Here is a 27,938-nt window from a genome sequence, read left to right as displayed (position 1 = left end):
AGAATTCTGAGCTGGATATGGATCACACAGTACATATGCCTTTTAAGAAATTATTTGCTGAAAAGTTATTCACATTCCAAAAAAAGCAGAATTGTCCCCACCCCATTTCTTTTACTCCTTAAGCCCCAAATGACCTAAGCTTAAAGATACTTGAAAAATAAAGGTCTCCAGAGGATACTCGATGTGTGGAATGAATTAGCAGGAACCACAATGTCACTAAAGTTAATAATTATATAGTAAAAGAATGAAAAGTTGGCATACGTCTGAAGTTAACATAACAAATAGGGAACATGTAGGGAACGCTCTGCCAAATTTAGGGTGAACTCAAAAACAGAAAAACTGAACTAGAATTGTACCTATTTTGTATATTTGTTCATTTAAAGTTGATTTTCTGCTTTGAAGGAGAAAAGGTCTAAAAAGATACATATATACTATATAGTGACAAAGGCTGTTGGACATTAAATGTCTCTTAGAAAATAATACACTTAGGATTCAAATGTAAATGAGTCAGAAACATATGGGTTAGATTTCCCTTAGATGTATTCAAATATTGGGAGGGGCAAATGTATTGGAAGTTTTTCAAAACTATGATGTCTAAATGTATACTTGAAAACTTTTAGGAAGCCTAGATTCTCCCCAAACTCAGGGATTGGCTTAGACAGGTAGATCCTATAGTCACAGAAGATTTAAACCATTTCCTTGAAAGTGGAAGCCTATGCCTTCATGTAGGAATAATTTACCAACACCCCAGTTGAAATTCTGGTGATTCATCTATAAAGGAAAAATTAAAACTTTCATCTCTAAGTGGACAAAGCAAGACCAGTTTTCGACATGAAATTCTGAATGTCTGATTATGCATGGACCTTTGCAAAATGTAATATACTTTCAGACTTGTCAGACATAGTGAACTGTCAGGTTACTCTGCACTATGCAATCGCTTAGGGTGGGATTGAAAGTATTTACTGGCCTGTAATTCATAGACCCCATATTCAGAAGAATCATTAGTGTCTCAGCACATATTTGTTGGATGTCAGCCCTAAAAGAAGTGATCATTTTAGAAGAATAAGTTCAATGAAGGAAAATGAAATATCCTTTGAAACTCTGGAAATAAAGTTGCCTGGAAGCTGTCAGTTTCCTGCAGTAACTCATTTTGTTAGAGATTCATGGCACTATGGCTGGGACACAATTTGAACCAGCAAGTTGTGCCCCTGATTCATGTTGTGAATTTCACTCAAACTCCACCCATTGTCCATTAATTCCTTACCCTCATCACGGGGTGGTCCAGGCAAGACTGTGAGGGGTCAGAGCACATTCAGCCCCGTTGCCAGAAAAATGAATCAAGATTTATCAGCCACAACCACAACATGAAGGACAGATTGTTATTTATGTAAGTCTGTGATTATCTGTTTTGGCCCTCATTTCACTACAAGATCTTTTAACCTGTTTCTTGATGATGCTGGCATTTGAAGGAATTCTTTCCCAATCGACTCACTTATATTTTATCTGGCATGAAACAATAAGGCTTATTAGAGTGTTCACTGTATTGTGGCTTTATGTGCATTTATTATTTTTTTCACCTCTGCAGAACAGAAACTGTCAGAATTGAGGCTCTTGTCTGACTTCTAGGAAAATATGTGTATCTTTGTGTGTGAATAAATACAGGATCATAATATTTTCTTTTAAAATATTCATGTATATTTGAATCCTTCAGATTTTGTTTTAGGCTTTCTTTTTCCCTGGAAGAAATTCTCCCCAAAGAAATTTTGCTCTATACTTTCTCCATGACAGATGAGAGACTAACTCTTTTGTAACAGTGGGGAAATGCCTTCCCCAAAACAGAAAAAAATATATAAAAAGCTTGGAGGTGAGACAATCAATTTTAGAGCTACATAAATCAACATTTAAAATATAAAACTCTGCCTTGACATCTAATGATAACTCTAGGTAGAGAAAAATTAGCACAGGATAATTTTGTTTTGAGGATGTATTGCTTGTTTCTTGCCAGGGAGAATATCAATTTATGGGACTTAACATTTGAGATGTGAAAATTAGAAAAAAAGTTTCTAAAACTCCATTTCAAATTAAAAGATAGTTTTATTTATTTATTTTTAAAATATATGCCGAACAGATGAACATATTTGTTGGGCACCTATGCTGTTTTAATACATTCACATAATTTATAAAAATCAAATATGTATAATTGAGATATTCTTTATCTTAAATTTTTTTTATGCTAGAAACATTTGAATTATTCTCTTCTACTATTTTGAAATGTGCTATAGCTTATTGTAAACTAGATAACTATAGTTACCCTACTGATCATGATAGGTATTATTTATTAAGTGCTAATATATATCCAATGCTTAGTAACTGCTTGATCTACAGGTCAGCCATGAAGTTCTCAGACAATTAAACAATTTCCATCACAGTTTCCTAAATTGTAACTGGACAATAAGTAGTTTTGAGGATTAAATGAGATAATGAATGTAAATTGTTTTATATAGTGCCTGTCTCACAGTAAATGTTCAACAACTGGGAACTCATGTTATAACTACAGTGGCCTTCTTAAAGGAAAGTAGTCCAGGCTTTGAGATGTTAAAGTAACAAACTTGTCAAAGTGGTACCACTGCCATATCTGTCTGACTCCAGAGTTTATGCTTTTAGCTCCTAAGCTATGCTGTCTCCCTAGTGTGCATGCAAATGTATCTGTTCAGAAATTTTCCTTTGTACCTCCTACTATGTTGTTAATTCCTTCTGGGTCTTACTTATACAGAATCAAAAAATAATAATTTCTGGTTCTATTGCTAAAAACACGTGCTTCTTCTGTCTCCTTGTTCCAAAGGTAAATATTCTAAAATTGGCCAGTCCCTATAATTATTTCATCCAAATATGATTCCATGTAAGTTTAAAATATTTCCAGGTAAATGTTCAACTCAATAGTTTAAGGTTGTGCCCTGGAGATCATGTTCTGCACCAGTGCAGACTTCAATGAAATGGACCATGCAATTTTATAATCATGTGTGTATCTGATTTACCTGAAACCCTGTTTAGTCTCTGTGGAAGCAGCAGCTAACATCTGGCTTTACTCTGAAAGTCCACAAAAGGGTCTTGTATGTGAGTCCACCATATAACGTCATTCTAGCCATAATTGAGCATACAAGAGGAAACTTAAGAGAGTCCTTTCATGGAAAATCTGTGTGGCTCTAATATTCACTTAGTGAAGATGCCTTCAGAGAAGGAGGTACAACTCTTCCAGTTTGGAAAAGAAATGTCAACTTAGAAAGGCACTGCGTTTTGAATACACCCTCGATTCACTCTAGTGACCGTGGTTCTCTGCTGGGTTTGAGAACAGTGTTGGTATTTTATTGTTTGCTTCCATGTGGTTCTGGCTGCTATGGGAACAACCACTTTGGTATTCTGATGGTCAGCACATCTGACTCACTTTGGGAAAAGGTATAGTAACACTGTGGCACTCTTTCAGGAAAAAGCATGGAAAGCAAAACAGAATCTATGACCCCCTGAAAATAAAAGGAGACTGTCTGACATCCAAATCAGGATAAACATGAGGACCTAGCTTGGCAGGGTGTAAAAGGAGCCCAAGGATGGTGCATCTGGGCATGTGCACTCTCCTCTGAGTGTTATTAGTTTCTCTATTCACACTCCCAACCTCTTAACTACATTTTTAAACACAGGACATGACCCGAGACTGGGGTTCTCAACACTTCTCCTGATGTCATCTCGCATCGCGTCGTGAAAACAGCTGAGAAAAGAGTGTGGACTGTCCCATAACTGAGTCAACTACATTCCTTCCAGGGAGCTCAGCAGTGGCTGTTTTGTGACCCATATCCCAGCTTGAGTTTATCTTCAATCTTGGCTCCTGCCCTGGCTCAACCTTGCACCTCGCAGAACAACACACACTCATGACGTCAGCTTTTCCAGAGACCTGGGAGCAGATTGCTACCATTTCAATCTCTTTCGCATAACATCCATGACTATTCAAATCCCTAGAGGCACAATTTTAAAATGTACTCTCCCTTTTTTAGATGAAAGGAAAAAGAAATGACATTTGAAATATTCTTAATATTTTCTGATCTCATGAGTAATATTATTCAGTAACAGGAGAAAATATAAAGGCAATACTTTCAAAGACTTTATTACAAAAGTGTAAAATGGATGAGTAGAACAGATCAGCATAACCAAATATGATCTATTGGCAAGGAAACAAAAAAAAAATAGCTCTTAAATATGCTAGTCAAGAAATCTGATTTCCAGTTTAGCCTGGGATCATAAATTAACTACTTGCAGTGTCAGTTACGGCCTTCTTGGCCACCACAAGCAAACCAGGACTTTTTTGAAGCCATCAGGTAGTGGATAAGAGTCTAGCCCACTAATAGTTCAAGGATCGAGAAAGTAGTTCCAACAGAAAGCTGTCTCAAATATGATAAATGAGCAGAGATGGAAAAGACACTATGATATGAAGTCAGAGAGACTGAATTCTCAAGTCCACATTTAACATGAAACTCCAGCCCAGTTGAAGCTCAGGGAATTAGAGAAATATTTATATCAGTAGCCATCTGCAAAGGAAAGGAATGCTTGGAAGCCTAAAGTTCTGAGATGTCCTTTTAACATAAGCAACTCATAGAAATGGCTAAGTTACTTCTCTTATTTATTAATTTTGGAGAACTTAGAAGCCTCCAGGAAAGACTGAGTCAAATCAAATACCGTATCAAAATTTAAACAATGGTTTGGATAATTTCCCAAAACATTGAAACCTCATATGTCTATGTATCCATGTATGGATTGGGCAATTTTGTAGGGTTCAGACATGTCTGTTGGTTTTTTGACAGAGTAAAGAAGTTTTCTATCTAGTTTTGGATGAAAACAATTCAAAAATAAAACTGATAAACTTTAAGAGAGGAAATCTCTATCTCTTATGAGATCCCAAGAGACCCTTTACTGACTCTCAACAGCCTTTGATTTGTGTGCTCCACTTCCCACAGCGTGTTGCAAACACTTCATTCATTCTCCACAGAAGAGCCTATCCCCTCACTAACATTGATGCTCTCTGTGCCTTTCCATGGGTCATTTCCTCTGCCTCCAATTCTCTTCTTTTGCAGGCCCACCAGCACACTTCTCTCCATTTCTCAATATTCAGGAGACCAGGCCAGGTGCAGTGCTCACACCTATAATCCCAGCACTTTGGGAGGCAGAGGCGGGCAGATCACGAGGTCAATAGATCAAGACCATCCTGGCCAACATGGTGAAACACCGTCTCTACTAAAAAAAAAAAAAAATTAGCTGGGCATGGTAGTGTGTGCCTGTAGTTCCAGCTACTCGGGAGGCTGAGGCAGGAGAATTGCCTGAACGTGGGAGGCGGAGGTTGCAGTGAGCCGAGATCGCGCCATTGCACTCCAGCCTGGTGCCAGGCAACAGAGCGAGACTCTGTCTCAAAAATAAAATAATAATTTAAAAAAAGGATTTCTGGATACATGGAGTTGAGTAAGAAGACTCAATGTAACCTGGAAGACATCACGAGAAAACTAACATCTGAGGGATTTTTGTCTCAGGAGCTTAGTGTTCGTGACTTAAAAATCTCCCTGATGCTCTACACAAATTTGAAGGAAGGAAAGATTTCCAGCTTCAGCTCTAGGCCTTAAAATGCCATAGCACCGTACATTTTTACTGGATTTAACATGCCCAAAGTACGGCATCTGTCCTCCCCTATGGAGACAGACTTGGAGTTTGGATTGATTCACAAAGCAGACTAAGCAAATTCCCATATCACATGCCCCTAGAAAGGTTTTCCAAATGGAAGAGATAATTGCCACTGCATCTACTCCACTCTGTAAAGATTCAAGAAGATCAGGTCACTGAGAGGTTGATCTGGAGGAGGCCTATTTTGCTGGAGTATTGTTAAAAATGCTGTTAGAAGAGATGGAATACCTGCATACAAGTAAAGGAACACATGCTGTGGAAAACAGTGAGGTGGTTCCTCAAAAAGTGAAACACATGATTACCAGATGACCCAAGATTTCCACTCCTAGGCATAAACAGGCATTTGAATTTGAATGTGGACACCAATGTTCAAACACCTATACACACATGCTCATAGCAGCACTATTCACCATAGCAGAAAGGTGGTAACCACTCAAATGTCCATCTGTGGATGAATGATGAATGGATAAACAAAATGTGGTATATCCCTACAATGGAGTGTCATTCGGCTGTATGAAAGAATGAAGTACTAATACATGCTGTAGCACAGATGAAACTTGAAAATATGCTAAGTGGAAGAAACTGGCACAAAAGAGCATATATTATATGACTGTTTAAATTTGTTTGAAATATCCAGAATAGGCAAACCCATAGACACAAGTGGATTAGTGGTTTCCAAGAGCTGGAGAAAGGGAGCAATGTGGAATGACTGCTAATGGACATGACATTTCTACTGGGGATGATGATGCTTGAGAGCTAGATAGACGTGATGGTTGCACACCTTTGAATATATTTACAAAACACTGGGTTCTGCACTTTAAAATGGCTAATTATGTGACTTTTGCCTCAATTAAAACACCCATACACATATACCCCTGAACACCTCAGAGTTATATGCCCAGATAATTTCTTCTATTTCAATTCAATGCCAAGACATGCAACTTTAAAAAGAAAAAAAAGGGAAAGAAAAGAAAAGAAGAAAAGCATCTCCAGTTGTATCTCTCAGCAACTCTGCTCCTGACTGATATCTTTGATGGACCTCTGGTGTATTTTCATTCTTGTTGCTGGGAGGGAAAATGTCTCAGGTGGCCCACATGATAAGTTTTTTCAATAATTTTTAGTCAATTTCTCACACAATCTGAGTGAGAACGAGGAATTTTAAAATGGAAAACAAAGTAAGGAAAAGTACTCTCAGCTTTCAACAACTTTATTTAAATAAAAGTTGGTTCTCATCGCGTTTGGATTGCTTCTCTCTCATCCTAATTTTCATTACAGGAAACTGTTTGAGGCCAATCCTCAAATTCAGTCTTTGGCTCTTTTTCTCTTGGTTAGTTAACAAAATAGAACAGTTTAACATCTATTTTTTTCTTTAATAATTTTGCAGTTATTACATGGAGGCAAATCCATTCATCTCTCCTGATGTTCTGCACACGTTTTCTAGTAGAATTTTAAATAGCCTCATGTTCTATAATTCTCATCACAATATTAGTCATCAACAAATTCATCTGCGAATAAATTTAAAGTGCCTTAGCCCATCAGAGAGACTTACATGAATCCATAGTTCCTTGACAGTTTCCTCTGGACTGAACAATAGAAATGAATCTGTAGTTGGCAAGTACGAAGGGGTGATCAGTCCTTCAAGGTCACTGTATAGAACATCGTGGGCTTTGAGCTTTGGAGAATTAAAAAGGCTTCTTCCTGACAAGAGTGGATGTGGTGGAGGTGTCATTCAGGAAGATGATACTGTTACTAGCCTGGAGGTAAAATAATAATTTGGAGAACAGTGTCTTTTGCGTGTGAGCAGATGTTTAAAGAAGGTCAGGCAAAGGGCTACAGAATGACATGTCAACTTCCAGCCCACAGGGCTTCCTCTCATGCCATTTGAAATCCAACAACTTGTAAACTTGCACATGGTACATCCCTTGGATGTCAAGTTTCTCACCGCAGCAGCTTTTCCTGTTCTTTCAGGTTGATGCACTGTCACACACAGGTAAAAACAAGGGTCTTTTATTGTATCCAAACACATTGACCAGGCAATGATTAAGTCTTTGCTGTTAACAGAACTGTGATCTGTGAAATTAAAAAAAAAAAAATGCCAGTTAGGCTCACAAATCACTTTAAATATTCAAACCTCAGTGCAATAGAAGCCAAAGATCAATGTTATTCCCACTTTTGTTTAGTATGCAAAGAGATTTAGCAGTATTTGAGAAGCAATATTAGCCCATTTAGTACATCATCTGCATAATATCTAATGCCAATATAGAATCACCTTGTGTATCGTGCTCACTGCAATTTCCATATTGCCCAGTTCTCCACTGGAGCTGGCTGGATTCCCAGAATGCAATGCTGCTTATCATGGAAAAAACTGCAGCAAAGTGTTTCCATCAAGAAGAATCATCATTCTGGTGACAGAGTAATTGTAAGCTTGTTAACGTCTAAATTTCTCATTGTAACAAAATGCAAAACTTTTTACAAAACTTCAAGCCTGAAATCATTATAAATGAGGCAATTGTAACAGGTTTTTTGTTGCCACATTAAGATTTGTTACGCGGGGCGAACTAGCTTTGCCATTTTAATTTTAGTTTTTTTTTTTTTTTTTTTTTTTTTTTGAGACGGAGTTTCGCTCTCGTTACCCAGGCTGGAGTGCAATGGCGCTATCTCTGCTCACCGCTACCTCCGCCTCCTGGGTTCAGGCAATTCTCCTGCCTCAGCCTCCCTAGTAGCTGGGATTACAGGCGTGCGCCACAACGCCCAGCTAATTTTTTTTTTTGTATTTTTAGTAGAGACAGGTTTCACCATGTTGACCAGGATGGTCTCCATCTCTTGACCTCGTGATCCACCTGCCTCGGCCTCCCAAAGTGCTGGGATTACAGGCTTGAGCCACCGCTCCCGGCCTTAATTTTAGTATTAAGATAAGCCACATATAATGCCCACTAGGGGAGGCAAAATATTTGAGCTGCTTAACAATGACAACAACAACAAAAACCCAATAAAACTTACTGCACATTTTACAGGACATTGTCACATACTTTATCTCACTGGGTTCACTATGAAATTGAAGGTGCTAGTGTGACCATGGCAGGTGGCTGAGTAGGGAGGCAGAAATATGAGGATGCCAGAAAAGTGAGAGTTGAAACCAGGGGTTACGAAACCTGGCATAAGGGTCTATGTCATCAGAAAAAGCACTCGACTGGGAGTTGAAGCTGTGGTTGCAGTCACAGAGCCACTAGCTATTCATTGCCTACAGACTCTGCTCAAATAACTCCTGCATTCTCCGGCTCCATGCATCATCTTTAATGTAAAAGAATTGTACAAATTCAGGGATTCCCTGACTTCAGTCGTTTACAAACCACTAACAATTGCAGGGTTATTTTTATTTGACATAATGCCTGTATAATCATTTATCTAATATTGCTTAACATTTTCTTTCCAACTACCATTTTATTTTGTAATTTAAATTTTGAAATTTAATTGAAGTATAGCTTATATACAGAATGTTGCACAACTCATGACTATATGCTGGATAAGTTTTTACAAACTGAACATACTCATGTCACCAGACTAGGAAGCAGAACATTACCAGCACCCCAGAAGATCCCTCAGGCCCCTCAAAGGGCATTGTTTTATCGGGGTAAACATTATCCTGACATTTGGCAGGATTAGAATTATTGCTAAATATTTTCCAGTGTAATTACCAAATACACTAATTTGAAAAGAAACTTTTATCCATAGCACCTTACTATGAAAATAAATACCATAAAAATAAAACAATATTGCTAAATAATAGGTCGATAATGTCTGCTGTGTACCTGAGCTTTTACTTATTTTGTTCCTTATCACATGCAAATATTGGGAGGTGTTCGAGAGGTTCCAGTAGTAAACAGAGACTTTCTCCTTGATTATAGAGAACACCCAAAACATAATTGAAAAGATAATTACTTTTTACTACGTAATTCAATGTCACTTAACGCTGCCTCTACCTAAAATCCTCAAGTATACTGTGAGTGGTCAATTAGCTACAACTTTGAAAAAACAGAACCACATATGAAGTTTCTTTTAATTTCTATATTTTGCCACCCTACAGATTAGTATTTCTTTTGCCTTCAATGATTATCTGGCAATGTCTGGAGACATTTGTGGTTGTCGCCACTGTGCGGTGGGAATACTACTGACATCTAATGGGTGGAGACCAGGGTTGCTATTAAACATTCTGCAGTGCACAGGCCAGCCTCTTATCCCCAACCAAAGAATTATCCAATCCCTAATGTCAAGAGTGCTGAGGGTGGGAAGTCTTGCCCTGCTGTAGACTGAGATGTCATCATTGTGAAGGGTCTTCCATGGGAGCATAATAAGACTCTGCAGTGATCAAAGGGATTCTGCACTAAAAAACCATTGACTAGTACTTTCCCAGAGAGTGAATGAAAAGACAGTGACTGTAATAGAGCAGTGTGGATCTGCAGATCTAAGACCTGCTTCCGGCTGCTTTCACCTACCTTTGAAACTAATACCAGAATGAAGTCAATTTCACAGTAAGAAGAAGAACAGGTTTTACTTCCCAGGCTATACACAGGTCTCTCAGACGCCTTCCAAAAGAAATTAGGCTAATTACAACTTCCTACAAGTGAAAAGGGGATGTTTCTAACACCTTGTTTCTACTGCTGTTGACTTGATTGGCATTTTGGGAACGGGATGCTTCCCAGACCTTCCGCCCACACTCAAGTGAAATGCATTTGGAAAAGCATTTACCTCTTCCTGTATCTTTAGATTAGTGATGCCAAAAGAAACATTACTCAGTAATCTTTACAACATTTCCATGAAGTATTATAACAATATGCATTGTCTCAATTATGAAACTTCAAGATTTGATAATGAAGAGGAGACTGTGCCAGAGTTTGAGCTCAGATTTTCCTGTGGTTAGTTCACTAGGCTCAATTACATCTCTTACGTCTTCCTTCATCATGAATTCAAGGCCCGATGTCACTCAGTCCAACCAGGAGGAAAAAGGATGAGGTAATAGAAAAGAATGAAAAGAAGTACTTTTAAAACTCAAGAGAAAAGCACTACACATTGGAAATCTAATTAAAGAAGGAGTCTGGGAGAAAAAAAAAGCATTCTTCAGCACTACCAAAGTGCTTTAGAAATAATTAATTAGCTGACCCATCATTTAATGGTATAAACTTTATCTAGATTACATGAACATGATAATCCCATTTTACCATATAATGGATTTGGGAAAGAAAATATTCATTGACATCATCTTGAGTTACAGTTTTCTTTATGCATGAAAATTGCTACTAAAAGTTGAAAATCAAACTTTCCTCTTATAACTAGGAGTAATCTGTCAAAGACATACAGTGTTCCAAAGAGAGCTATTGATCGAGTCGGGAATTCTCCCCTTGGAATTTGGCAGCAGCTATTTTTTGAGCAACTACTAGAAAAATCCATGTTTATTGATTCTCCTCTCCTCTCCTTTCTCTCCTCTCCTCTCCTCTCCTTTCCTCTCTCCTTTCCTTTTCTCTTTCTTTCCCTCCCTCCCTCCCTTTCTTCCTTCTTTCCCTCTCTCCCTCCCTCTCTTCTTCCTTCCTTCCTTCCTTCTCTTTCTTTCTTTCTTTCTTTCTTTCTTTCTTTCTTTCTTTCTTTCTCTCTCTCTCTCTCTCTCTCTCTCTCTCTCTCTCTCTTTCTTTCTTTCTTGCCTCACTCTGTTGCCCAGAAAGAAGTATCGTGGCATGATTACAGCTCTCTACAGCCTTGACCTCTGGGGCTCAGCCTCCTGAATATCTGCGACTACAGGCATGTGCCACCATGTTCAGCTAATTTATATATATGAAAGAAAAGGAGGAAAGGAAAATAAATTTCCACTCTTCAAAATTATTGCCAACCTTTTAAGATTTTTTTGTGGGTTATATCTATTGCTATTTAAAGTGTTAGAAATTTAAACTAAAAGTAATTTTAAAACATTAGAATATTTAAGCATACATTCAAAGTGATAACATCATCATACATTACTTAGCTTTTGGAAAATTTCACTGTACACTGGTGAAAGCATGGGGCTGAAAAAGCAAATAATACCTTAAGTATCATCATGAAAATAACACTGACCTCGCAGACTATCTGAAAGAGTTTCAAGAACTCCTAGATGTTCCAGGCAGTGCTTTGAGAACCACCAATATATTTCAGTGATTTTATTTTATTGATGAGAAGACTGAGGTCTAAAAGGGTAAGTGACTTTTTCCAAATTGACATGTGGAAAAATGTCAAAATTCCACACACATAAATATTTAGTTCCATAGAGTTAAGGAGAACAGGCGCCAGAACCTGCCTCGCAGAGGCAAGATGACAAGCTCCACGGAATTACATACAGTCATTTTTATGAAAGCAACAGACTAGAGAGTGAAATGGACAACCTGACCTTTAGAATATTCTCTAGACTTCACATGGCCTCCCTGTGAAAGAGATCTGCTTGATGAAGATTATAAAAAATAGAGCTGATAAGGAGTAGAACTGCAAATGTCCAACAATCTGGCAAAGAATTTTCCATGTCTTAAAGATTGGTCTGCTTCAAGCAGTAGCCTTCTGCTGAGATACTGATTTCTGTAACGTGGAAGGCTAGTGCCTGCTCTGTGGAACAGATGGACAATTTGAAAAGGGAGGTCTTAATTTGTAGTTTGTTCCTTTGTGAATTTAAACCAGACCCCATAGGGAAGATTACAATGCCATTTCAATTACACGCCAAAAAAAAGCAATTTCTTAGCAATGCCAATAATGGAGTTTATATATGCTAGTCAAATGCTTGATGAGAAAAACATACCTCTTAAAGTTAATGTCATTTGTGTATTTTTATCTGTCTTACATGTTTAAGAAACATATGGGTTTAGAACAGTATTGCTTCGATTCAGCTACCTTTGTTTATGCTGATGAAAAGAAGCTGTTTTCAAAGCTTAATATCCTCTTAAAAATGTATATCCCCAAATCAATTATACCACAAAACTTCCTTAGCTCAATAATACACTCATCCCCTATATCATTGAAAGTTTCTTCTTGTCAAGACAGATATCATCTATATTTCTAAGCTTTTTATGATAAATAAATACAAATTGGCAAAGTACTTGAATGGAACTGTAGCAGACATGAAATACAAAGAGCAATGAAGCTCTTTGTTGAAAAGTTCGAATTTAACCCAGGCTTTCCATTTACCCGCTAGGTGAGTTTGGCAGGTGACTAGCTTCCTAGCCACAGTTTTCCCATCTCCAAAGTGAGAACAATATTGCCTGCCTCACAACACTCCGATATTAAGTGGTGTATCCTACTGCTTACGAGCCCCAGCAGCACCCAGAAATATTTGTGTCCTTGTGCTGACTCTGCTATTACAGTGACAGTGCCTAAGTGACCGCTCGTTGTTTTTGATTCAGCAAAATGCTTCCCCACAAAATTAGGAGAGACCTGTCCATTGAAGACAAAAAGAGGACATGAGTGTGAAACACTCCTGATGCAACAGCTCAGTAAATAGTATCTGTTCTTCTTCATATCATTAACAAATGCTATTTCCAGTAGAAGATAATTTACTGGGATGGTCTGAAATCTGCCTTTGCCCAAAACAACACTATTTCTGAAGCTAAGGTATAATTACAGTGGAGCCCAGCAAATGGGAAAAGACCTGCTCTGTTTCACTAGATATGTTCAGAAATATTTCTTTCCATTATACTAATCAATGATTTACCTAACACATATTCATGCAATTGGAAAGCAGCACTTCAAGACTGTTGTTGTCTTCTGAAACATGTACTAGCTAAAAGCTAAGGCAGTAAATATGGTACCTCCAAGTCTTACAGGTGATTATCTTATTCTGATTGCCACCTTAGCTTTGATTAGGCCACAGGGAAGCTCTGAGCTGTCATCTCTGCCCACTGAAATACACCTATGGAAAATATCTGGAAAATTTCACTGTACACTGGTGAATGCATGGGGCTAAAAAGGCAAATAATACCTTAAGTATCATCATGAAAATAGTGCTGACCTCACAGACTATGTTATATATGAAAATAACCTATGTTATTTTCAAATATATCAATATGCAATTTAAAAAGCAATAGTCACATAAAAATTATATTTCACTGTTTGAATGCCTCCAGTGTTCAGACTCATGGTTTAAATATCTTCTATAGTATACATATTAGTGGCTCACGGAGGTAAAGAATATCTGTCCTAATATTAGACACAATGGTGCTCAAAACATGTTTGCTGAAGTGGAAGGAAGATTTATTATCACATGCCTATTATTTTGCAGCAACTATCATTATATATTTTGTTAAAATAAGGTCTGGAATATACATTATCTTAAAAAAAACCCCTAAGATCTAAATTCAGGCAGCAAAGACCGTTATATATCAGACTTTTTATTGTCATCTTAGTTTTACTGAAAATGAATGGAATTACAATTTGTCAAGACACAAGGCATTTGGAAATGAACTCTACAAGTATAAACTTAAGAAATCTTGAATTGGCAGAAGCAATTATAGGACATGTACAAAAATATGAAGCTTGTATTTACAAAAAATATGAAGCTTGTATTTCTAAACAGATAAGACTGTGATTCAAACACACGCTACTAAAAATTTGGCTCTGGGCTCTATGTAAAGCCACATAAATAATAATTTAAAAAACAGATGAATGCAGCTGCATTTTGAGTTTGCCAAATCATCATAGAATTATGGAATCATAAAAACAGTTGCAGTGGCTAAGATTTTAAAAAAAAACCAACTCTCCCTCATTCTCTGTGTTGCCACATTTTACTATTAAATAAACAACTTCCCTGGAGAGGACCCTGTAGACAAACCTGAGGCTCACCTACTTTTGGGATTTTATGTGTGAAACTTGTCAAAATCAAGGCAGTCACTAATGTTAAAAGAAAACAAGCAAATAAAAAATGTGACAAATAGAGCAGGAGAGGTCATTAAAAGAGGTTTCTCATGCCTGTATGCCTGATGAATGAAAACTGTCACAAAACAATTCCACAAAAAACACAATCTTGCCCAAAGGCCACACAATCTTAGACAAAAAAAAAAAAGTTTCTTCAAGGACAACTGCTCGGAAGCTGCCTGTTCAATCTCAGATTGGCATCACCCTTATTGCTGACCTTTGTAGCCAAGGATAATTATTTCAGAACAATCATGACATCTTCCTACTTTATTTCCCTTAAAAATCTTTACCTCCCTGAGTGTGTACATAGTTTACTATGACATGTGTATTTCCATTACAAGGCTCTATTCCCAAGTAAGTATCCTTTTCTTTTAGAGAGCCTCTCTCTGTTGTTACTTATGTTGAAATATGTTATAGGCACTTACTAATTTCCTTTATTGTTTACATCTGCCTGGGTTAGGTTTTTCTATTGCTAACAGCCAAGTAATCGAATTGATAAAAGGACATATTTTTTTCTTAGTTTCATGTTTCACCCTTTGATGGAATAATTATTCATTCCTTCTTCCTTCCTTAAAAAAAGAAAAGATTTTAAAAAGTTCTTGTTCAAGTGTTCATCCTTTCCCCACGCAGCAATGTACTTGGAAGGAAATTGATCCCACTCCTAGTCCAGAAATGGGCTATTTCCCAGCATTAATTTTGACTTTGTATCTTCTATGGGTCATGTTCTCTCATGGAAGCCAAGTAATCACTGGCAATTGCAGGCGCTCCCTATTTCTTCTCTACATCCAAGGAAGAGCATAGCCCACCTGACAGCAAGGTAGAGTCAGCTGTTGTGGAGGAGGGTTCATTTCCAGAATAAAAACCTATGTGCTGTTAGAAAGGGATAAGTAAGGACTATATGCTGAGTAGGCAGCCTTGCCAGATTTATCAAATAAAAATGCTGGACACTCAGTTAAATTTGATCTGAAATTTAAATTTTTGGATAACTTTTTAAATGTACAAATACATCCCATACAATATTTGGGACATTCCTATGGTAAAAAAGAATTCCTTCCTTATGTAAAATTCAAATTTAGCAGGCTTCCTGTATATTTTCTGGCATCCCTGTAAGTAAAAAACAAAAAAATATTCCCTTTAGGCCATATCAAGGTAAGCATCACAATATATACAACATTACAATGCAATATAGTATTATGTATCTCAGGACGAAGAATGGGAGAGGATGGATGTAATAATGACTACAATTTGAGTACCAACTACATGCCAGGAGTTTTACTTACATCAACTAATCCTAGCAAGATCGCTGCAAAGTAGGTATCATTATCATTTTCATTTCAAGTGTGAGAAAAAAGTTAAGCTCAGAAAGGTGAATTAATTCACAGTCACAGAGCTAGTTAACTCACTAATCTGAGATTCAAAGTGAGATTTGCCTGACTCTCAAAATCTCATGCCCCTTTCTTCCTTTCTAGATTGGGTCAATGTAAGAAAGGCACATCCCTATCTCTACTTAACCATCTCCAGGGCCCTTTCCTTTCAGTCTAAACGTTTTCTTCAACTTTAATTACAATACTATTTTGAATATGATGCCAGAGCTCAGGAGAAAAATCTAGAGTATGAAGAAACAAGACTAGAGTCAAGACCAGCTGACTGGAAGGCCCTGGATACTTGAGCTTTAATCAAAGACTATCCCTTCCCCCTTAAATGTACATGTGTTGCCCAAGACGTTCTCAACTGGTGATAGTTCAAAATTTGCATAAATTCACATACCTATGATGTAACTGAATAAAAGCTTTCCAAAATGCTGTATGTTTCTATGAAAAATGTGCAGCTGCTCGGGAGGCTGAGGCAGGAGAATTGCTTGAACCCAGGAGGCAGAGGTTGTGGTGAGCCGAGATCGCACCATTGCACTCCAGCCTGGGTAACAAGAGTGAAAACTACATCTAAAAAAAAAAAAAAAAAAAAAAAATTACAGCAAAGTGCACTATTGCAGGACATGGTTCATTTAAAGAAGACTTTAATGTCTAACTTGAACTCATCATGCTGTATAGTAAGGCTCTTGAAACATTCTCAAGTGCACAGAAAACAGCAGCTAACCGTCACTACCAGAACCCCACAGTTAAGTCCCCAGACAGGATTCTCTTCTGTTCATTTAACATATACAGTTCATTTTTCTTTTTCTCTCCAGATCAAGTTCCCAAACCCATAATCATATCATTAAAAAGAAACCTCACTGTTTTCGAGCACTTCCCAAGTGGGCCCACCACATACTGGGATTGCAATCAGGACTCCAGTGACCTGCGTGTGTGTTCCAGGCACCTGTGCCCCGGTTCACTCTCTCCATGGCCAGGGAGCTCCTGTCTCTTACTAGTGATGACAGGTGGGAGGCAACAGTGACTAGGGAGAGGTTGCTGGGGATGCTGTTGGAGTGGAGATATGATTAAATGCGCTTTGGTAAATAGCAGAATAATTGTTCCAGGTGCAACGGGTATCCATTAATTTCAGGTTCTTCTAGCAAAGCAACTGGACTGAAATTTTAGTTCTCCAGATGGCTAAGGGCTACCTTTCCTCATGGGCTGCCTCCTTCTCACTAAGTCTTTACTCTCAAGTAATTGCGAAGTTGGATATTAGGGGAGAATTCTCAAGACCAGTTGCCACAATTTCCCAGGGGAAGCAGGCACTAGGAGAAAATCTATCTGTGAAAAGATGGCCTCACTCCAGGAGATCTCATGTGGTGGGCTTGAGTAATAAAGGCAGCTTGTTATGGCTGGTTGACTTCAATCTTAGACAGCAGGAATTCAACAAGCTGAGAATACAACTCACATCTGCCTGCTATATCCCTATTCATGGATTAATGCTATTATAGCTACCATTGAAAAAAAGCACTTAACTTCATATCAAGCACTGTGATAAGTATGCACATATATAAGATACTTTATACATTACTGATTAACATGCAAATCATTATGACCTTCAGATCTTTTTCTGTCTGGTTTGTACTGAAGGGATCCTCCCTATCTGCTCTCCTACCCCTTCCTCATTACTCCCTTTTGATTCAGTTCTTGTCAAATTGTGACAAGTTTTAATCCTGTCAACTCCATCTTGTTTACATATCCCCTCATCTCCTATTTGAATTTAACACGGTTGCTTTCCTATTTTTAATCTGGTTCTCTCTAGCACCACAGTGACCTAATCTGGGTCATATGTATACTTAATGACAATATTTTGTATGGGTCATTGATTAAAAAGTTAAATTGTCACAAGCCCATGTCAGATCCTGGCAGGATTCCAGTGTAGGCATTTCCTCTGGCACACTGCTCTTGAATAATAATTGTAATTCAGAAATATTAGGTGGCAGGTTATATGTAGGGTATCTAGAGCACATTTATGTCTCAAATTGCTTATCCTGCACAATATTAGCCTCTAGGGTCAATTTTTCTCAACTCAGTGTGAATACTCACAAATGACAAAGTTATGTGAATGCTTGATAAAAATAGAAAAGTCAATATAAAAATATATTACATCGTATATTCCAAATACATCTCAATCCTGATCTCTATGATCAATCTTAACTTTAACAATTGTTCCAAATAATTGGTAAGACATTTTGTCATGTGTCACATCACACACATTTATGTTGCTATTTTTAAAAGCACTTGAAGGAGAAAGGGGGGAATCTGAAAAAGAAATCCATGTTAATAGCTTCTAATATTCTGTTATGCCTCCTGCTTTTTAAATCACACCTTACCAAATCCTTTGCATTAAATCAAAGGGGACTCGTGGGTGCTATGGAAGCCCTCTTGGAGGGACAGTTTTCAGTAGGTAGCTTGCTATGCCAGTTGTGACATGGCCTGCCTAGCTCCTGACTCCACTAAACCTCTTTTTAATCTATTATTCTAATCTATAGTCCCTTCCTAGATTTTTTTGCTTTTGTACTTTTCAACCTCACCTCTCAGCAATGAGCCACCTTCTTACCATTTTTTCCCTGATTCTTATATTGTTTTTACATTTTTAAAATTTTTATTTGTATAAATTTAAGGGGTACAAGTCCAATTTTGTTACATGGCTATATCGTATAATGGTCAAGTTAGGGCTTTTAGTGTAATCATCATCCACATAGTATACATCATGCCCATTAAGTTTTCAACCCTCACCCCCTCCCATCCTCCTACCCTTTCAAGTCTCCAGTGACTATTATTCTGCACTTTATGTCTTATCTCTTTTCTCTGTATTTTTCTCTGTTCCAGTTCACCAGCTGTATGTGTTTTCCTGGGAGCATCTACTACATTACAAGCAATGGTCTAGGAACTGGGACTTCCCCAAGAGCAAAACAAAACACCTGCTCCTATAGAGCTTACTTACAGTAGTGGGGTGGAAAGAACAGACACTAAATAAGTCTAAAAATGCCAGATAGTGAGAAAGAAGAGAGTACTGGTGGATGTGTGAGGAAGTGGTGCTGTTGATCATTAGCATCTATCAATGATCCAGCCTTAACCTCTTGCTGGTCCTTCTGTATGTTCCAAAACCAGAGAAATTCATTTGATTACATAGTTCCTCCCTAAGATTGATTTCTAAATTCCTATTCCTATCTATTCCTTTCTATTTCCAGTATCACCAGCATTCTCAGGGTTGATTTCAATCTTCCAGCTGGTTTTATCTAAAATATTCCTTATTATAATTTCCTCATAGGAAAATTCAATGTTCTAGTGTCTATAGTTTTGTGCATTTTTGTGTATTTCAATATTGGATAAGCCAAATATCTAGGAGAATTTATTGCCATTCTTAGTTTTCTTTCAGGTGTTTGCTGTTGTATAGACTCAGCAGAGTCATCAGGTAACATTTTAGCCATCAGCCATATTGCTGTAATTAGTTTTCACTATTCAAACGGCCAGAAAAGGAATTCCCCATAGCAGCGCTTCTCAGTAGATTATTAATATTCAACTGGCAAGTTCAATAAATAAATACTATGGTAGCTTTGAAACTTATAAATTTAACTTTTAGGTCATCAGTCTTTATAGTCAATCTGAGTCCAGACAATCGGGCATACACTGCTGCTTGCTTGGGATGCATTATTTCTAGATCTAGAAGAGCTCAGCCTCTGAGAATAGCTCTGTTGGAATAGAAAAAATTATTGCAAGTCAAAGATGAATCCATTTTGTTTCCATTTAAGGATGGAAACCATAAAGTTATTTATTTACGTATTTCTTACGAATGTGGAAATTCAGTTTTTTTCTGCTTTGCCACAGCACTTTCCCGTGAACAGAATGGCTTAGAAGGAAAACCCACCATTACCTGAGTCTATCTTCATCTTGCCATATGGCTGTAAAGGGGTTCTCCACAGAAGCGCTTCACTTGGCCCCTGAATGCAGTCTCACAAATCACGGCTAGAACATTGACTAAGCAGTGTTCTAAAACATCTTTCTTCCTTTGTGATAATTTAAAAATATCAGTTGAGAAAAATCAAATGTCAGCTGTGCAATGAATACCTACTCTGGAGGTCAGGGATTTTGCTGTTTGATTCCAATTAGAGATAATGGGAATCATGAGGATTTTTGCTGCACTTCTCCTTAGGGCAGGTGTTATTTTTGCAATTAAAGCACTATGTGTGTCTCTGTAGGGTTTTTATTTCATTGGCAAACATCGTATGACATATGTCAAATTTCATCTATTCTTAGGCTTTTTCATGAAAAAATTGCTTTGAGTTTTCTGATATTTAATGTCTATATCCCAAGCCTCCTATTCCAAACACCGTTGCAAATTGGTTTCTATAGCTTCACTGTCAGTGGTCAATAGTCTTACAAATGGATTTATAAATCACATTCATTAAGTAACAGCTTAGGAATAATTAGAACAATCTCAAAACTATTTTTTCCCTTTCCTTTTTTTTTCAGTGCCAAATGTTATATATACAAAAGTCTTGTCTGAATGAAAGCTACAAATGTACTTGAACACATCTGGAAGTAGAATTCACTCAAACATTATTTTTACCCATTATTAACATTTCTGCTTGCACATTATTCCTGAATATTTATTCAAGGTGACACTTGACTAAACCTTGGTTACCTTGGGGAAAAGAAGGGTCAGAAGATACAATGACACCTCCATACGACTATTTTCTATTTTTGGAAATGCATGTTTGTTACATGGGTATATTGCATACTGGTGGGAACTGGGCTTCTAGTGTACTCATTACTCAAAAAGTGAGCATTATATCGGATAGGTAATTTTTCAACCATCTTACAAAGCATCATGAATCTAAGATGCTGTGTTTGCAAATTTTACAATGAGCCCCATTCTTCCCTGAGCCCACAAGGGGGCGCCAGGTTAACACCTGCCTGTATACACTACTGAATCAGGTTAAGCTTGTCAAACAGCAGCCTCAACAGTTAGGAAAAAAGAGCTCCCACCAGCCATTTTGAAATTACATCACGGGAACGAAAAACCATCATGAAAATCTTTTACAACGTCTTAAGACTCATCACCACTAAAGAGAAGAAGGAATGGAGCTCACAGGCCATCTTGGTGTAATCTCAGCACTTGACAGTCCTTTGCCCCTTGCTATTTCAGTCTCATTGTCTTATCCCTGGCCTTCCTCTCTAACTCAAGGGGAAAAGGCCCCTTACCATCCTTAAAGACTAGTGTCCATCTCTTCTCACTTCGGAAGAGGCCATACTATCACTCCCATTTCTTCCTTCTCCAACATCTTCATTCTCTCTCCACTGTGAATCCCTTGCTCCTCCCGTATCCTACATTGTCAACTCCATCTCCATCTTGAAAAATATGCCTCTGGAACCTGAAGTCCCATCTAGCACCGAGCTTAGTTTTTTCTTATCATTACCAGATGTCTTACAAGAGTAGTTATTTAGATGTCAGATTAATGCATTGTTTACCTAAGAAATAGTAAAATGTTAGATGGGGTAACTCTTTTGATGAACAGCTCTCTCTAAAGTCAACAACTTTCTTTGACATTTAAACATGCTTGCCATCATCTGCTTCTAGAAAGTCTGTTCCTTTATCTTCCAGAACTTTACATATTTTAGGTTTTCTTTTTTCTTTTCTGATGTCTTCCTTTTCTGATGTCTTCCTTAATTTTTACTCTAGTTCCTTTTCCTTTTAACCATGCAAGCTAAAAATCGTTGACTCTTTTTTGTCGTTTTGTGTTTTTCTATTCACTTTTTAAAAAATGTATGTGCAGTAAAATTAATTCTTTTTGGCCTACAAGTGATGTGTTTAGACATACAGTTTAGGCTTACAGTTATGTAACAACCACCAAAATCATGATACAGAAACATTCTTTCACCTCCCCAAATTTCCTCGTGCTGCCCTTCATCCACCCCAGTCCACTGGCAAACACTGATCTATTTGCTATTCCTGTAATTTGCATTTTCCAGAATGTCATATAAACAGAATCATCCAGTATTAGCCTTTGAGTCTGATTTCTTTCACTTAGCATACTATATTCATGCCATCATGTTGATTAATATATCCCTTTTTTTCTTTCTGTGGCAGAGTAGTACTCCATTCTATGAATGTACATTGTTTTTCTATCACTAGTTGAAGCCCATTTGGGGTATTTTCAGTTTGTGCCTGTGTGATTCTGAATAAAGACTTTATAAAAATCCTTGTACGAGGCTTTTGTATATACATAACTTTATTTCTCTTGTGTATATGTGATAAGGCTATGCTTAACTTTATAGAAATTGCCAAACTATCTTCAGAAATGGCTATACCGTTTTGAATTCTCGCCAGCAATTTCTAAGAGTTCTACTTACCCTACATCTGCTTTAGCACTTAATATTGTCAGTCTTTTTCATTTTAGTTATTCTAATAGATTTGTAATGGTATCCCATGGTGATTTAAATTTGCATTTTTCTGAGAGCATCTTTTCATGTGCTTTTCTTCTTTAGTGAAATGTTAGTTCAAACTTTGCTCATTTTCTTGAAAATTGGGTTGTTTTCTTATTGTTGCATTTTAAGAACACTATATGATAGCGATAGGAGCCAGCTGAATGCCTAGGCAAACAGAGGTGGGTCCCCAGTGAAACCCCACCTTCAAGCCAAAAACAGCTTGAAGGCTGAAAGACTGGACCACTGGTCCCAGATGAAACCCACAACCCAGAGCGAGAAATTCTGCTCCTAATTTCCCACCCTGTCCCCATTGATTCTTTCTGAATAATGCCTTTTAACCAACTGAATGTTGCCTTTTCCAATACCATCTACAGCCTGCCCCTCCCCCATTTTGAGCCCATGAAAGCTCTGGACTCAGCCATATTAGGGGGACTTTCCTGCCTTCAAAAAGGGAGACCACTCCCATGTACCCTCTTCCCTTCTCCACTGAAAGCTGTTCAATCACTCAGTAATACTCCCCACCTTGCTTACTCTTCGACTGTCAGTACATCTCATTCTTCCTTGGTGTGGGACAAGAACTCAGGAACTGGTGCACAAGCCAGACTCTGCCTGGGCTGGCCAAGCAAGCAGACCATCTCTGGCAGTAGGTAGCATGGCAAAGTGAGGCCCAGTGGGGCATTGCCAGCCAGAGGTCTCTGGCTTGCAAATTGACCCAGAAGAAAATCCCTCATCTTTTATATATACTGGACAAAGTTCTTTGTTGCACATATGATTTGTAAATATTTTCTCCCAGTTCATGTCTTTTTTTTCTCTCTTAAGGGTATTTTTAAAGAAGTTTTTAATTCTGATGAAGCCTGTTTTATCAATTTTTTTCTTGTGTAGATTATGATTTGTCATATATGAATGATAATATATAAGAAATATAAGAAATTTTTGTCTAACCAAGGTCACAGTTGTTGTCTCCTATGTTTTAACCTAGAAGTTTTATCGTTTGGGGCTTTATATTTCAGTCCATAATCCGTTTGAATTAACTTTTCAGTTGTGAATGGTACTAGTTAAGGTTTATATTATTCACATGTGGAGATCCAATTGTCCCAGCACCTTGTGGAAAAGGTGACTTTCCCCCCATCAAATTGCTTTTGTACCTTTGCCAAAAATCCATATCTCTCTATTTCTGGGATTTTCTTTTTAATGGCATTAATCTGTGTGTCTATCTTTTCCCAATACTACCTGCCTTGATTATTGCAGCTTTACATGTAATTCTTAAAATCCACTACTCCTCCAGGATTGTTTTTCTTTTTCGAGATTGTTTTGTCTGTTCTATAAATTTAATGGATACAAGTGTAATTTTGTTACATGAATATAGTGTGTAGTGATGAAGTTTTGGTTATTGGTATAATCATCACCTGCAGAGTGTGCATTGTACCCAACAAACAATTCTCAACCCTCACCTTTTCTTGTCCTTCCACGTTTCCAAGTGTCCAGTGACTACTGTTTTACACTCATTGGGACTTCAGCAAGAGCAAAACAAAACCCCTGCCCTTTTAGAACTTACTTATAGTGGTGGGTGAAAAGGACAGACACGAAATAAGTGTATAAATGTCAGATAGTGAGAAAGAAGAGAGCAAAGTTAGATGTGTGAGGAAGTGGTGCTATTAATCATCAGCATCAAGGTTTTATTTTGTTTGCTTTTGCTTTTCAATAAAAAAAAACATTTTTAAATTAACTTCATTGATATCTGCAAAAAATCCTGCTGGGATATTGTTTGGGAATGCATTGGCCAGTTTTGGGGAAATTGACATGTTAGCAATATTGAGTTTTCCAATAGATGAACATGATAAATTGCTTTATTTGTTTTAGATTTCTTTGATTTCTATCATCCGCATTTTGTAGTTTTCAGCATGCAGATTGTGTATATATTTTGCTAGATTTTTCCATGAAATATTTCATATGTGTTGATGCTATTGTAATTAGTACTACTTTCCAGGTTCATTTCTTCGAACTGTATATCCAGTTTATATATCCGAAGGCTCATTTCTTAAAACCATATATCTAGTTTTACTGCACTATCTCAGAGGCCCACCCTCTTACCTCCAGTTAACACCTGGATTATTTTAACAGCCTTTGTCATTGGCTTCTGTGTCTCCCATCAATGTATTTATAATGTTATTCTCAGCCAGCTTTCCTAAACCACAACTTTGTTCCTGTTACACAGATTACAAATCTTTGTCTACAACCTCTACAGTCTAGTATTTAAGTCAGACTTTATGAATATTTTCTTCCATTCTCTTGAAGAAAATTCTGGATGATATAGATTCATCTACTCAGATACTTTTGTTGAGTTCTAGAAGTTAGGGTTGTAATGGGAGGAAGTCAAAAGGTAATAATGTCTTAACAGCTAAACAATAACAAAAACAACAATTACAAGTCAGGGTCTTCAAAAATACTATATGATTTGCCAAGTAGCTTTGAGGAAGGCTTGAACAGCATTTCTGAATACAAATAGAAGCTACAAGATATTGAACATTGATTTTGTTTCAAGCTATATCCTAAGTACTTTACATGTATTATTTCACTCATCTTCATGATAGCATTAGAGAATGTCCTAGGTGTGTTATTACCCATATTTTACTGATGATGAAACTGAGACTTACAACATTTAAGTAATCAGCAAAAGTCAGTCAGCAAGTGGCCTCTGGAGTCAGGCCACAATTCTAGTTCCAATTCTTGAACCGGAATTGGAGTTCCAGTTCTGAAACCAGAACCGAGTTCCAGTTCTGGAACCGGAATTGTTCTAGTGGGTTTAACTCTGCCTCAGTGCTGCCCAGCAACCATCAGCTGGCCAATATTCACCCATGGTAAGGTAAATGGTCAGCAAATCTAGACAATATAGCGAGGTAAGTCTTCAGCTCTTCTGAAAATTTCCCAGTGCTACTGGTTCACATTCAAATAATTATTCTTGCTGCTTCTTTCATTTTCTCTCTCTTCCTTCACTACGCTTGAGTTTCTGAAGAAGATGGATGATTATAGTGGATAACGGACAAGTTAACCGCAGAAGTATTTTCTTCTAGTGCACCACAGGAGCTGTCCTTGCTCATGGGAACTTGTTCATATCTGGAAGGTAGGGAATTCCTGCAAATCAGGGAAAAGTGATTTTCTAGAACCTGTGGCCACGTAAAGGATGTCGAATATATCATTCACCTTGAGGATGCATGCCCATAATATTTGTAAATACTATTGAGGAAGCCATTGCAATCCATAGAATTCCCTTCTTAGCACTTGGTTCAATGTGAGAAACATAGGACAGACTCAGAAACTATTGTATTATGTTGAATTCACATGAATGTTGACAGATGTGTATGTACATGGTGTTAGATCTTTTCCTGAGCACAAAATGTAGCTACAAACCACTCCTCGTTTGAATAATAAAGATTAGTTACATAAACTAAAACATGTATTTTCCTGCTTAACTGAATGCACAACCAAACTAAGAACTCAAAAAATCCAACTGGAATCAGGTTTGGTAAATGGAAGCCTGAACAACCATTTTCAGAGAGTAGAGAGCATTTAATGGCCAGAAAATTTAACTTTGTACTGATAGAAAAAAAACCAACAACATCAATTTCCTCTCAAGAATGCAGTTTTTTTCTCCATCTTCTTCATTCATTCTGGAAAAAAAAATTTAATTTTTTTTGCATTATATATAACTTGAGATATCCTCTTATTCAAAATATTTGATCAAACAATTTACCAGTCACCAGAAATGGGTGGGGGCTATGTGCCCATAAGATATAGATGAATTTTTTTCCTTTCAATTTTAGTAATGAATCTTTTTTTCTAGATGTTTATCTAGTCTTTAAAGAAAACATTAACATTTTAAGAGAGCACTGAAAATCAGTTTGTAATGGACATTTCTCTCCACTTTATAGTTCCATTAAAGTTCGTGAATTTGCTCAGCAAACTGTATCGAGTTAGCGCTATTTGATAGACAATCAGTCTACCTGAGAGATGGCCTTCTCTGGGGGCCCCTTCCATGTGAGTGGATATCAAATGACTTGTTGATTATTGTGACTTCAAAGGCTGCTAGGGCTGAGATCTTCAAGGTGGTCTGTAATGCCCTGAGTGTTGAGGCCACCTGTCAGTGTTACTTCCAAATTAAAGAGAATCTGTTGGGAAATGAGGAGTAAACTTCCTCTCTTTCAGATTAGGCTGATTAACGTTGAGCAATTTTACTTTTTCAATGCCGGGTAGTATGGGAAAAATATCATCAGGAAAATTCCAGGTCCTTTTATTGTTGAGATAGAGGCATTTGCTTGTCACAAAATAATAATAATAATAATAATGTACATAGCCATTTGCAGGTTTGCAGAATTTTAGGAAAATTTAGAGTAAGTAGCTACATACAATCTTCTATTTTTATCAGTTTCTGAATATATTTTGGCACTGTATATGTACTAATGGAAAATAATCATTTGAGTTCTAGAGATTTATTTTGGAGAGCAAACAATTGGCAAACACTCATCAGCCACTTTTATTTATTTTTGCTTAGTTTTTGTACTCTTATTTATCAGCTGATACAGCTTCCCAAATATAAAATAGGTAGGTCATTATGGCGGTGAGACATGTGTCTGAAACTTATATATTTGTGCTGATTCATGTTATGAAATATGAGACTTTAAGTATATAGTTGAACTCTGTACTTTTGAACACATTACTAAAATTAAAACATTAAATACAACTATTTAATAAAAGTTATAGAAACGTAACAAGCACATAGGTACTGAAATAACTTATATAGCCAGTTTGGGCATTTCCTACAAACTCTCACTTGAATGTTTCCCATTGCTTTATCAATCTTCATATAAATAGATATATGGAAATGATTTTCTTGAATATGTGTGGCTTCCAGATAAATGTAATGGCAAGATTTGTTGAACAATTTATTCACAAGTATTTGGAGAGACAGAAGAAAGTGATTCCTATTCATTAGGCTCTGAAACTAAACCACATTGTGAGAGCTCCACTTCAGCAGAGATAAATATTACAAAGCAACTCTTCACTATCTGTTTTCAGATCCCTGTACATTTTGGTAATACATAATTAATTAAATGCTTCTTTAAAAAATCTCAACTCTGAGGTGGAGAAACACAGGAGTCTCTCCTATGTTTCCCACATTGAACCAAGAACAAATATATTTCTGAATAGAAATACACAAACATCTGATGCTGATTTTCATCCTGTACTTTGATGTTTCAATGCATGTATCACTCTCATTTTAATAGCTTCAACATAAATATGGTAATTAGGAAATGTCACTGGAATCTTCTAACATTTTAGGAGATCAAAATGACACTGGTTGTTACTTTCTGATTTTATGTTTACCATTAGAGATTTTTAAAAACGTTTGTTTTGAAATAATTTTAGACTTAGAGAAACGTTACAAGATTAACATACTGCACAGCC

General features: G+C 37.1%; 1 long non-coding RNA gene across 1 annotated transcript in view; it reads right to left on the bottom strand.

Moving 5' to 3' along the window:
- Window positions 1-6,944: 6,944 nt before the first annotated feature.
- The window catches only part of LOC144579794 (uncharacterized), a 33,072-nt gene continuing 12,078 nt past the window's right edge, over window positions 6,945-27,938 (bottom strand). The window contains exon 3 of the long non-coding RNA XR_013528206.1: window positions 6,945-7,785. This is a non-coding gene — a long non-coding RNA (uncharacterized LOC144579794). The remainder of the gene's footprint in view (window positions 7,786-27,938) is intronic.

The sequence above is a fragment of the Callithrix jacchus genome, chromosome 16, assembly GCF_049354715.1.
Source record: "Callithrix jacchus isolate 240 chromosome 16, calJac240_pri, whole genome shotgun sequence".
In the NCBI taxonomy this organism is placed as follows: Eukaryota; Metazoa; Chordata; class Mammalia; order Primates; family Cebidae; genus Callithrix; species Callithrix jacchus.
Note: the sequence above shows the minus strand (reverse complement) of the source record. Positions and strands in the feature narration are given on the sequence as shown.